Consider the following 13050-nt stretch of genomic DNA (forward strand, 5'->3'; position numbering starts at 1 on the left):
TTGGGTCAATGTTTTTAAAACCTGGAGGAACTTTCATGTACACATCCTCTTCCAAGTCACCGTGGAGAAAAGTGTTATGCACATCCATTTGATGTACTTCGCACTTTTTAATTGTTGCCACTGCTAAGAAGGTACGAACAATGACCATTTTTGCCATCGGGGCAAATGTCTCATCATAGTTTGTTCCCTCTATCTGATGGTGTCCGAATACAATAAGTCTTGCTTTCAATCGTTTTATGCTCCCATCTGAGTGATGTTTTAATTTGTATACCCATTTACTTCCAAGTGCATTCTTCCCGAACGAAACTTTCTCCATAACCCATGTTTCATTATCTTCCAAGGCTTGTATCTCATTACGCATTACATCACACCAACCAGAAACCTTTACGACTTCTTTAAAATTCTTAGGTTCTTTCCCTATTGTCACGACCACAACATAATTTTGATGTCTAACAAAAACTCGTTCACAAGATACAAAGTAGTAATAGGGTAAGGAGTACCTGAGGCGTTTTCTTGGGCATATGAACTTTCTGAGGACTTTACTTTTCGGATTGTATGAGTGACAAACTCCTTGAGTTTTATATTCAGAACTTTGTTTCTCATTCCCCTTCCCATCTCCGGTGCCACAATTTCCTCCCTCCAAGCAGACACCTTTGGCTCTCTAAGATCCACATCATCCTCTTGTATCACCACAACACCATCCCCATCACCACATACTCCCTCATTGGCTTCCACAACAGCTTCATTACAGTTTGTCACATCAGCTCCATTACAGTCTCCGTGTAACCCCCCTGGAGTTGTGTCTGCTCATTGCCTTGCAAGGCCACCGATGCACCCACTCCTCCAAATGATACATCATAAGTCTCCCAACCAATATCATCATCAATGTTGTAAATATTAGATTGTAAATAGTAATTATTTCTATTAGTAATGAGGCCCATTAGTCAAAGCCCATTAGGTCTTCTATTCTCTCTTATTTAAAGCATGTAGATGTAACATGTAAGAATCACTTTTTAATATATCAGTAAAATATTTTATAACATGGTATCAAGAGCTCCCGATTTTGGGGGATTCGCTTCCGCCTAAACCCTAGCCGCCTTGTAACGGAGTTTTTTTTTTACTGCAGTTTGCAGTTTGTTGTTGTTTTTGGGTGTTTGGGTCATTGTTGTTTTGCGTGCTTCTTGTTTTTGTTCACTCATCTTTGAAACCCTAACCCATCCTGTTTCTTGGTTTGTTTTCTCTCGATTGTCCTTTCAATGGCTGAGATTATTAACGATCAACCACCTCCACCTCCACCTCCACCTCCACCTCCCACAAATCCACCAGCCCCATTTAATGCTAAGGATTTTGTCGTTCAAAAAGGTTATTGGCTTACCGGCAAAAATTATTTTCAATGGTCTCAGTTCATCAGACACACTCTTAAATGTTGCGACATGCTTGATCATATTGAAGGAAATCCTCCTCTGGTTACTGCTCCTAACTTCCCTTCCTGGGATAAAGATGATTCTGCTATTATTACTTGGCTTTGGAACTCCATATCTCCACAAATTAGTAGAAATTGCATGTATCTCTCAAGTGCAAAGGCAGTTTGGGAGTATCTTCGTCGCAGTTATTCCATGAAACAAGATATGTCTGCTTGTTATGATTTAAAGAGGAAAATCTTCAACACTAAGCAGGGAAATCTTTCGATCACTGAGTATTTTGGAGTTCTCAATGGTTTTTGGATTGAGTTGGATCAGTATCAGAATTTGAAGATGGAGTGCAGCAAGGATACTGCCACCTTGAATACTGTTGTTGAGCGGGATAGGATCTTTGATTTCCTAGCAGGCCTTAATGCTGAATTTGACCCTATTCGGGTGCAGATTTTGGGTAAGGAAAAATTTCCTGATCTTAATGAAGTTTTTTACACTGTCCGTAGTGAGGAAACCCGTCGTCAAGTTATGCTTCATGAACAGCCCCCGGATGTGTCAGCATTAGTAGCTAGCAAAACAACAAGACAAGGACCACCACCATCATCATCCAAGAATGTTCGTGACAAATTCTATTGTGAGCATTGTAACCGATCAGGGCATACAAAGGATAGGTGTTTCAAACTTCATGGGAGGGAGCAGGTTCTTAGCCGAGGTGGCGGTTCTCGCAACATGCACCAGTATCAGGCACATGTTGCTACACATGTCCAGGATACTGAAAGCTTTGAAAAGAGGGGAACTGATCTTTCCTCCTTCAGTCAGAATGATGTGGAACGGTTGAAATCTATGCTTGACTCCATGAGTAAGCCTTCTGGTTCTGGGTCTCTAGCAGTTACTGGTAAGAGTTTGTGTTCCCGATCTCTTACTGTTTGTGGTAATATTCCTAAGAATGCGTGGATTCTTGACTCTGGTGCTACTAATCATATGACATTTGATTCCACATTATTATGCTCTTATACCACACCTTCGAGTATTCCTTATATCACTGTTGCTGATGGCTCTCATGCTTGTGTTGTTGGCACTGGAAATATTGACTTGCAACCTCCATTCCAGTTGCAATTTGTGCTTCATGTTCCCACACTTTCCCACAATTTAATTTCCATCCATAAGCTTACCTGTGATCTGAATTGTAAAGTAATTTTTTCTATGTCCCATTGTGTTTTTCAGGACCTTACCACGGGGCAGACGATTGGAATTGCTAAGGAAAAGGAAGGGTTATACTACTTCTCTGATGACCATCCAAAGGTGTTGTCCTCCTGTTTCCAGTCTCAGTCTTCCTCTTCAGCCTCACAAATTTGGCTTCAGCACAAGCGTCTCGGTCATCCTCCATTTTATATAATTAAGTCTATGTTCCCGTCGTTGTTCTTACACCATTCTGTTGAGTCTTTTAAGTGTGATGTTTGTCAGTTGGCAAAACACAATCGTGTATCTTTTCCTTCCAGTTTTAATAAAAGTGATTAACCTTTTGATTTGATTCATTCTGATGTTTGGGGACCTGCCCCTACCTCTAATATTTTTGGTGCAAAATGGTTTGTCTCATTTATTGATGATTGTACTCGGGTAACTTGGATTTTCTTGATGAATACTAAATCCGAAGTACCACAAATATTTATCCAATTTTATAATATGGTACAAACGCAATTTGGGAAAGGCATAAAAAGAATTCGTTCTGACAATGGTAAAGAATATGTCAATCATACCTTTTCCAACTTCACTAGTAAACATGGCATTCTCCATGAATTCACATGTGTTGACACCCCACAACAAAACGGTGTCGCAGAAAGAAAAAATCGTCATTTACTTGAAGTTGCTAGATCTCTCCTTTTTCAAATGTCTGTTCCTACCTCTTATTGGGGTGAGGCAATTCTTACTGCTGCCTATCTGATTAACCGGGTCCCATCTCGAGTGTTAGGTAATCAAAGTCCTGCCCAATTTATGCTTTCACGTTTTCCATCTGTTCCTATCTTACACACTCTTGAGTCTCGCATTTTTGGTTATGTTGCTTTTGTTCATGTTCACAAACAATATCGCAACAAATTGGATCCCCGTGCTGTCAGATGTATCTTTCTGGGTTATGCACCCAACAAAAGAGGGTACAAATGTTATCATCCTCCGAGTCGAAAATTCTTTGTCTCCAAAGATGTCACCTTTCATGAAAATGTGTCATATTTCACTCGTTCTCAGTCTCAGGGGGAGAACATAAGTGACTTAGAGTCAGAGTCAGAGTCTGAGTCCGAGTTTCTGATCCTTGGTCCTAGCCTCCCTAGAACACCTATCAGTGTTCCCTCTCTTGAACCCGAGTTGTCACCTAGTTTGAGTTTGAGTCCTAGTTCAACACCTGAATCTGAGCCAGTAAGTGTTCCTGGTCCTTCAAGGCCTTCTGTTTTACAGGAATCAGCACCTCCAGCACCAACTCTAGTGTATCAGAGAAGAAGTAAACCTGACCTTCTCCAGAAACAAATTCAATCGCCTGAACCGGAGGTAAGTACTGAAAATGATTCCTCTAGTGATGATTGTGCCATTTTTGATACTTGTGATACTAATTCAATTGATTTACCCATTGCTTTGAGGAAGGATAAAAGATCTTGTCACTCCCTATATCGACACCCTATCTCTCAATATGTCTCCACTAAACATCTTTCCACACAATATCAAAGTTTTGTTGCAGCTGTTGATTCTGTGAAAATCCCATCATCTGTTGAAGAAGCATTGCAAAATAAAAATTGGGTCCAAGCTATGGATGAGGAAATGAGAGCACTTGAAAAAAATGATACTTGGGAGATTATTGAAAGGAAAAGAGACAAAAGTCCAGTTGGATGCAGATGGATCTATACTGTAAAGTACAAATCTGATGGTACACTTGATCGGTACAAAGCAAGACTAGTGGCAAAAGGTTATACTCAGACGTATGGTATTGATTATGAGGAGACATTTGCCCCAGTGGCAAAGATGAATACTGTTCGAATTTTACTATCTCTTGCTGCTTCATGTGGATGGGAATTGCAACAGTTTGATGTTAAAAATGCGTTCTTGCATGGAGACTTAGAGGAAGAAGTGTATATGGAGATTCCACCAGGTGTTGGCATAACAAATGGAGCTAACAAGGTGTGTAAATTGAAGAAAGCCTTATATGGACTAAAGCAGTCCCCTCGGGCATGGTTTGGAAGATTCACAAAGGCAATGATGTGTTTGGGCTATAAGCAAAGTCAAGGAGACCACACTTTATTTTTTAAACATTCACAAGGAGGAAAACTGACTATACTTCTTGTTTATGTTGATGATATTATTGTTACAGGAGATGATTTGACTGAGAGACATTTCCTCAAAGAGAAATTATCAGCAGAGTTTGAGATGAAAGACCTTGGGCAACTCAAGTATTTCTTGGGAATTGAGGTAGCCTACTCAAAGCAAGGCATCTTTATTTCTCAAAGGAAGTATGTGCTTGATCTTTTGCAGGAAACTGGCAAACTTGGATGCAAACCTGCAAGTGTTCCCATTGAACAAAATCACAGGATAAGCTTTGAGGAGGAAAGTGACAAAGTTGACAAGGGTCAATATCAGAGATTAGTGGGAAAATTGATTTACTTGGCACACACTAGACCAGATTTGGCATATGCAGTCAGTGTGGTGAGCCAATTCATGCATGATCCGAGGGTGAGACATTTGCAGGCTGTAGACCGCGTTCTACAATATCTTAAAGCAACTCCAGGGAGAGGACTTTTGTTTAAAAGAGGTGGAAATCTAACTATGGAGACTTACACTGATGCGGATTATGCCGGATCAGTGAGTGACAGAAGATCTACGTCAGGCTATTGTACTTTTCTGTGTGGTAACCTTGTAGCTTGGAAGAGTAAGAAGCAAAGTGTAGTTGCTCGATCAAGCGCCGAGGCAGAATTTAGAGCTATGGCATTAGGAATTTGTGAGCTATTGTGGATGAAACAAATTCTAGAAGACTTAAAGATACAATGTGAAGGTCCTATGACATTGTTTTGTGACAATAAATCGGCTATTAGTATTGCTCATAATCCTGTTCAGCATGACAGGACTAAACACATTGAGATTGATCGACATTTTATCAAAGAGAAGTTGGATAGTAGACTGATAACTACATCTTACGTTCCTTCCGGGCATCAACTGGCAGATGTGTTAACAAAAGGCTTACCAACAGAAAGATTCAGGCAACTTACTTGCAAGCTGGGAATGATAGATATCCATTCACCAGCTTGAGGGGGAGTGTTGTAAATATTAGATTGTAAATAGTAATTATTTCTATTAGTAATGAGGCCCATTAGTCAAAGCCCATTAGGTCTTCTATTCTCTCTTATTTAAAGCATGTAGATGTAACATGTAAGAATCACTTTTTAATATATCAGTAAAATATTTTATAACAATCAACATACTCAAAATTGATAGGAGGAGTAGAATAAGTTGTGTCTAGTTGTACAACAAATGGAAATTCATTTTCATATAATTTTACATCTCTAGAGACAATGCATTCTTTGGATTCCAAATCATACAACTTCCAACCCTTTTATCTCTAGGGATACCCCACAAATATGCACTTGTGACTTCTACTTGCAAACTTATCCCCGTCATGTCGTTGATTATGGGCATAACATAAGCAACCAAAAATCTTCATGCCATCAAATTTAGGGACTTTACCAAATAATTTTTCATAAGGTGTCTTATAATTTAGCACACTAGACGGTGTTCGATTAATCAAATAACACCCTGCCAACACACATTCACCCCAAATTTGCATTGTTAACTGACCTTGAAATCTAAGTGCTCGCGCCACATTCATAATATATGTTGATGTTTTCTTTCAACTCTCCCATTTTGTTGTGAAGTACCCACACATAACGTCTCGAACACAATTCCATTATTAAAAAAATAATCACAGAGACAATTAAATTATATGCCATTGTCATTGTGTACTTTCTTTATTTTCTTATCAAATTGTCTATAAAAAAAATGCCACAAAATTAAAAAAAAACATAGTCTTAATCTCATTTTTAGGGCATATTAAATAAACCCAAACAACAAGCAAATAATCGTCAACAATTGTCAAGTAATATTACACCCCACACGGCAAATGAGTTCGATAAGATCCCCACAAGTCACAATGAACTAATTCAAACAAACTCACTGCATTATTCTCACTTAATGGAAAATTATCCCTATGTTGTGTGGCACGAGGACAAACATCACAATATCTATTATTCTTACTCCTACTAAGCATAAATGAGTAATGAACTTTAACACCTTTTCCGACGGATGACCCAAATGTTTATGCCATAAATTCATTGTTGAATCCCCTTCCACCATCAAGGCATGCACCTTCGGAACATAAAAAAAAGTAAAGTCCATTGATTCGTTTACCTGCTCCAATCAACGTCCTCGTCATTCGGGCCTGTATTACACATAATGCATTAGTACTTGAACGATACAATCAGATTCATCGATTAATTGAGTTACAAAAATTATGTTACAAGTTAATTGAGGCACATAAAGAACATTATTGAGCCGCAATCCACCATCCAAAATCACATTGCCCTCCTTTATAGCAATCACATCTTTTCCATCTAGAAAACCCATTGGTGTATTTGTAATATTTTTTACGTTAATCAGAAAAGAAAATTTCATGCCAAATGGTATGAGGCTTTCGTGTCAATAGTCCAAGAGATGTAATTCTTTCTATGAATGAGATCCTTCGTTTTGGAAATATTCAAAGCTCAAGAATTTGTTGCCACTATGACAACGTAATGCCTGATATCCCTGTTGCCTCACTTGAGTGTGGTGGTGCATGATATTGTCCAACATTATTACCGTTGATATGGCTACTTGGTGTGGCTTTATTAGTGTGCATAGTTGCATTGTAGGTGCCCCCGCCATGCCCTCCAGACCGGCCTGCTGTGTCTCTCCCTGTTGTTGCTCCGCCACGACCACCACGAGGACAGTTCCCCCACCACTCAAGGAATCCATGAATCTGAAAACACGAGCGTTGGTCGTGTCCTTATCTGTTGCAGTGAGTACATAATTTGTCAGAATTTTCCACAAGTTTAGATATACCTCGTGTATAGGGAGTAACTTTAAAAGCCATGACATTGTCACAGTTATGATGAATTAAAGATTCTCCTTGCAGCAACCTCTCATCTTATATGACTCGCTGATATGCTTAAGCAATATTTGGTAATGGTTCTTGAGAAAGAAACTTTGAGTGAATCGTTGCATAAGCCCCATCAAGGCCCATAAGAAAATGATGGAGATAGTCTTTAGAACTCAAACCAAACACTTGTTTTTTATATCACATGTATAACCTCCACATTTGCAAGTTGGCTTTTTGACATTAGTTACAAGTTCATCCCATATACAAGACAGACGCCCAAAGTAGACCAACACCTTTTCACCTTTTCCTTGCTTTCATTCTCCTAGAGATGCCATTAATTGGCATATACAAGTCTCATTCACAACACAAAAGCGTTGCTTGAGATGTGTCCACAAGGATTCTGCATTATAATAGTAATAAATAGTATAACACGGTGATGGCTTAATAGTGTTGAGAAACCACACTATGAGTATCGACTGCACCGTTGTCCAGTCCTCCAATTTCTCAGGTGTCGTTGGTTTTGGGACTTTCCTTTCCACAAAACTGTATTTCCTCTTTGCTTGTAATAGGATTCGAATTGCCATTGCTCATTCATCATAATTCGGACCACGTAATTGTATTGGTATAATCACGTTGTTGGAATTGTTATTGGAGCTGAGAAAAAAAGCCAAGTCCACCTTCTTCTCTTTGTTACCATTGTCCTCGTCAACTTTCTTCCCACCATTATCATTGTTCTCACCCATAATCTTTTATGGTGCTAATTCGGAAGGATGAAAAAATTTCTAATTTTCCCTAGCTCGTGATACCATAATAAATTCACCATAATTTTTTTTTGGGGAATTATCTCTCTATCTTCATTCATCAAAAGGCTATTGGATATGTGGGATTCAAGCTCCATGATGAGTCAATAAGGATATTGACTAATGTCAGGTATGCACCTTATCTCAAGAGAAATTTTATTTCTCTTGATGAATTCTACAAGAAAGGATATATTTTCAAAGGAGAGCAAAGTACCCTAAGGGTAATGAAGGGGTCAAAGAAAGTCTTGAGAGACGTGAAGAAACAAGGCTTGTATACCCTTAAGGATGAGGTTGTTAATGGTTCAACAGATGTGGAATACATAAAATCTATGTCGAAGACTGAGCTATGGCACAAACGACTTAGTCATGTTACTGAAAAAGGCTTGGTCGAATTTTCAAAACAAAATCTGATGTGTGATGACAAGTTCGAAACACTAGAGTTTTGTAAACCTTGTGTATTTGGTCAATCATGTCGAATGAAGTTTAACAAAGGAAAACAAAGAACACAAGGATCCATTGATTACATTCATGCTGATCTTTAGGGACCTGCAAGGAATCCTTCACACTCAGATGCAAAGTATTTTCTATCCATAGTTGATGATTATTCTAGAAAGTTATGGATATTCATCCTAAAGACTAAGGATGAAACTTTTTAAAATTTTAAAAGTTGGAAGACTCTGTTCGAAAACCAAATTAGCAGGAATGTCAAAAGGTTGAGGACTGACAATGACCTTGAATTTTGCAATGAGGCTTTCGACAACTATTGTGTTGCGTCTGGTATTGCAAGGCACAAAACTATGACATGAACTCCCCAACAAAATGGTTTGGCTGAAAGGTTTAATCGAATCATTTTGGAAAAGGGTCAGATGCATGTTGGCTAGTGCTAGATTAAAGAAGGTATTTTTGGGTTGAGGCAGTCATGACTGCAACTTACCTGATAAATAGGTGTCCCTAGACAACTTTGGGGATGAAAACACCTGAAGAAGTCTGGTTGAAACATCACCTAATCTCGACAGACTTAGAGTATTTGGTTGTTTAGCCTATGCTCACATTAGGCAAGACAAGGTCGAACCTAGAGCTTTGAAATGTATGTTCCTTGGATATCCTGAAGGATTCAAAGCTTTTAGGCTATGGTTCCTAGAGCATGGTCATAGAAGGTGTATCACAATTCGAGATGTAGTTTTCAATGAAGTTGAGATGACTTTCAATAAAACTGATGACGTTGGTTGAAGTACCAAGGTCTCTGAAAAAGAGATGGAACATGAAGAGATTCATGTTGAGGTGGAGCATATTGATGTTGAATTGCATAACTTGGATAAAGTCAAAGAAGAAGAAGAAGTTGTTGTCGAAGTTGAGGAGACTGATAATGATTATCTACTGGCAAGAGACAGGCCGAGAAGAGTCATCAAGCAACCTCAGAGACTATAAGAAGGTTATGAGGAGTCAAGACAAGAATGAATGGCTAAAATTCATGGATGATGAGATGAAATATCTTCAGGATAATAACACTTGGGAGTTGATTGAAAAACCTGCAGGAGTCATGTTAGTCAGTTGTAAGTGGATTTTTAAAGTTAAGGAAGGAATTGAAGGAGTGATGTTGAAGCGTTTTAAGGCAAGGTTGGTTGTTAGGGGGTTCACTCAAAAAGAAGGGTTTGACTTTAATGATGTGTTCTCACGTGTTGTAAAGCATAAATCCTTTAGATTGTTGTTAGTCATGGCAGCGAAGTTCAACCTAGAACTTGAATAGATGGATACGAAGACATCCTTCCTATATGATAATCTAGATGAAACAATCCTGATGAGGCAACCTGAAGAGTATGCAGAAAAGGGAAAGGAAGATTATATGTGCAAGTTGAATAGGTTGTTATATGGCCTGGAACAATCTCCTCGACAATGGAATAGGAGATTAGACAAGTTCATGATACACATTGTTTTCACAAGGAGTCAGTTCAACCACTGTGTTTACTTCAGATTTCGACTTGGAAATTCACATATTATTTTGTTGCTTTATGTGGATGACATCCTCATAACAAGCAACAATGTCGAAGATGTTACGACGGTGAAGGTTGAATTTGATAAGAAGTTCGAAGTGAAGGATCTGGGAGCTGCCTCCAAGATTCTTGACATTGACATCCCGCGAGATAGAAAGTAGTCAAGATTATGCTTATCTCGAGAGACATACTTGGAGAAGATTCTCGACAAGTTTGGTATGTCGAATTTGAAACCTGTTGTAACACCATTAATCCTCCGTTCAAGTTGATTTTGACTAAAAATCCTAGTACTGAAGTTGAAAGAGCCTATATGAATAGCATTTCATATGTTGGTATAATAGCTTCTTTGATGTATGGTATGGTTTGTACGAGGCCAGACATAACGTATAGAGTGAGCCTTGTAAGCAGGTATATGGCAAATCCTGGGAAGACACATTGGCAGGCATTAAAGTGGATTCTAAGGTACGTAATTGGGTCTCTGAATAGAGTATTGATTTATGATGGAGCCTTGGATGATGATAACAAATTCGAAATCGAATAATTTGTCGACTCTAATTATGCAGGTTGTATGAATTCCAGAAAATTTATTTCTGAATATGTGCTCATTATGTTTGGCATAGAAATTAGTTGGAAAGCAAAACTTTATAAAGTTGTTACCTTATCAACCGTTGAAGCGGAGTATATTGTCCTCACTAGAATTGTGAAAGAAGTATTGTGGCTTGAAGGTTTTCTAAGGAGCTAAAACTTTAAGGTCGAGTTATCACTGTTAAATGTGATAGTCAGAGTGCAATACACTTGTCAAAGAATTCATCCTATCATGAGCGAACCAATCACGTCGATGTAAGGTTATATTTGATCAGAGAGATAATCGAATGTGGAGAAGTCCAAGCGTTGAAGGTTTCGACTGAAGACAATGTTGCAGATATGATCACCAAGACTTTGTCAAACTGCAAATTTTTCCACTGTATGCAGTTGATAAAGCTGCATGAAGAAAACTATTTTATTCCCTTGATGTTTGTAGAGTTTGTTTCAATGTGGAGATTTGTGAGATTTTGGACAAACTCTAATCTCGACAGGGATAGCTTGATATTTCGACAGGAGTTGTGCATATGATATAGTCGAAGTTTGTTCAAGCATGTTGTCAAAATATGTTAACTTGTATTCTACGTTAGTATGTCGAATCAGGCCTTTGTTTAAGCTCAATTGTTTAAGTTTGCTTGGTGCTCAAGTTAGCTTAGTAGTCTATAAATAGGTTAGTTCTCTCAGGTTGTTGAGAGAGGTTAGTTGTTGGTATTCACTTTAATCTTTAATCCTCATTAAGAAAGTTAATAGTAAAATAGTTATAACCAATCCTGATTTTCTTCTTCTTCCCTCTTCTTCCTTTTTTGTAAAACCTAATAGGATTTCTTGTTTATTCAAGAAGTTCAATCTTTATCTCAATTTTATTATCTTATTGACGATTTTGGTCGCACAAATATTGGGTCTTGGAGGTGCAACAGTTACAAGTTTTAGGTGTCGACCAGTGTGAGATTGGCAATTGCCAAGGAAATGCATGCTCTTTATGATTTTATCAAATATTTTATTTACTGCTTTATTGTGATGATCATTAGTTAATTAGCTTTATGCTCTATACATTGGGTTATGCATATTTTAGTTTAATGAAAGAACTGAAATGTGCTTCAGATGAGAGAGTCAGGGATTGTCTTGATGATTTGAGTTACATGAAGTAGTTGTTTAAACTTGACATATATGAGAGGCGCACAAGTGTAAAAGAGTATTGGCACAAAACGAGTTGTATGACAAACTAGCTATTGATTATGATAATAAAACTGATGTATTTCCTGACTATACTTTGATAAAAATTAGGTGAATCTCATAATAGCATTTTAATGTGATTTGTGTGTGTTCGAAAATACATTATCGAATGCATAAAGAGCAATTTAGAATTTTCAAACGTGTGGTATACACCAATAAAGAGTATTCCCCATAAAGAGCAATTTCGAATTTCCAAACATGTGGTATACACCTATAAAGAATATTCCCCTAAACCAAATTTCCACTATCAAGTATCACACGTTCATCTCACCTTTTGTCCTTGTGAGGGCAACAGATGTTGATTCACTTTTTGAACTTAATCAAATATAAAATTTTATTGGGACCTTTTGATCAACCACGAAATTCAAAATTTAAGACAGTGATATAGAACAACATTTCATCATCTTTGGTGTTTAGCATCATTGTTTACTGTTTCAATTGTTATCCAAGTTACTTTTTCCCCGGACGGACTTCTTCCAATGTATTTTATCTCTTTTAAATGTAGAATATGCATCTCAGTCTTGACATCCTGATAATGCACGTTCAAAACAAATCCCACATGCATGAAATTCTTGTAATATAAATTTGTACAACAAAGCAATGCTGATTTTTTATTTTTATTTTGACACAAGATAAGCAATGCTGACTTTTTATTTTGACACAAGACTTGGCATCCATTAGGCCGCAGGTAAACGAGCACATATAACACTACTCTATGAGGCTTTAGAGTTCCATTATGATGGGTTTTCCTCTTTATGTGGAGAGAGAAAGAAGGAGAAACATTAACATTTATAGAAAATGTAATTGAAAGTACGTGAGTATTTCTTGATGAACTTATGAAAGAGAAATTTTCTCTTTACACTATA

This window comes from Lathyrus oleraceus, chromosome 2 (genome assembly GCF_024323335.1).
Source record: "Lathyrus oleraceus cultivar Zhongwan6 chromosome 2, CAAS_Psat_ZW6_1.0, whole genome shotgun sequence".
NCBI lineage: Eukaryota > Viridiplantae > Streptophyta > Magnoliopsida > Fabales > Fabaceae > Lathyrus > Lathyrus oleraceus.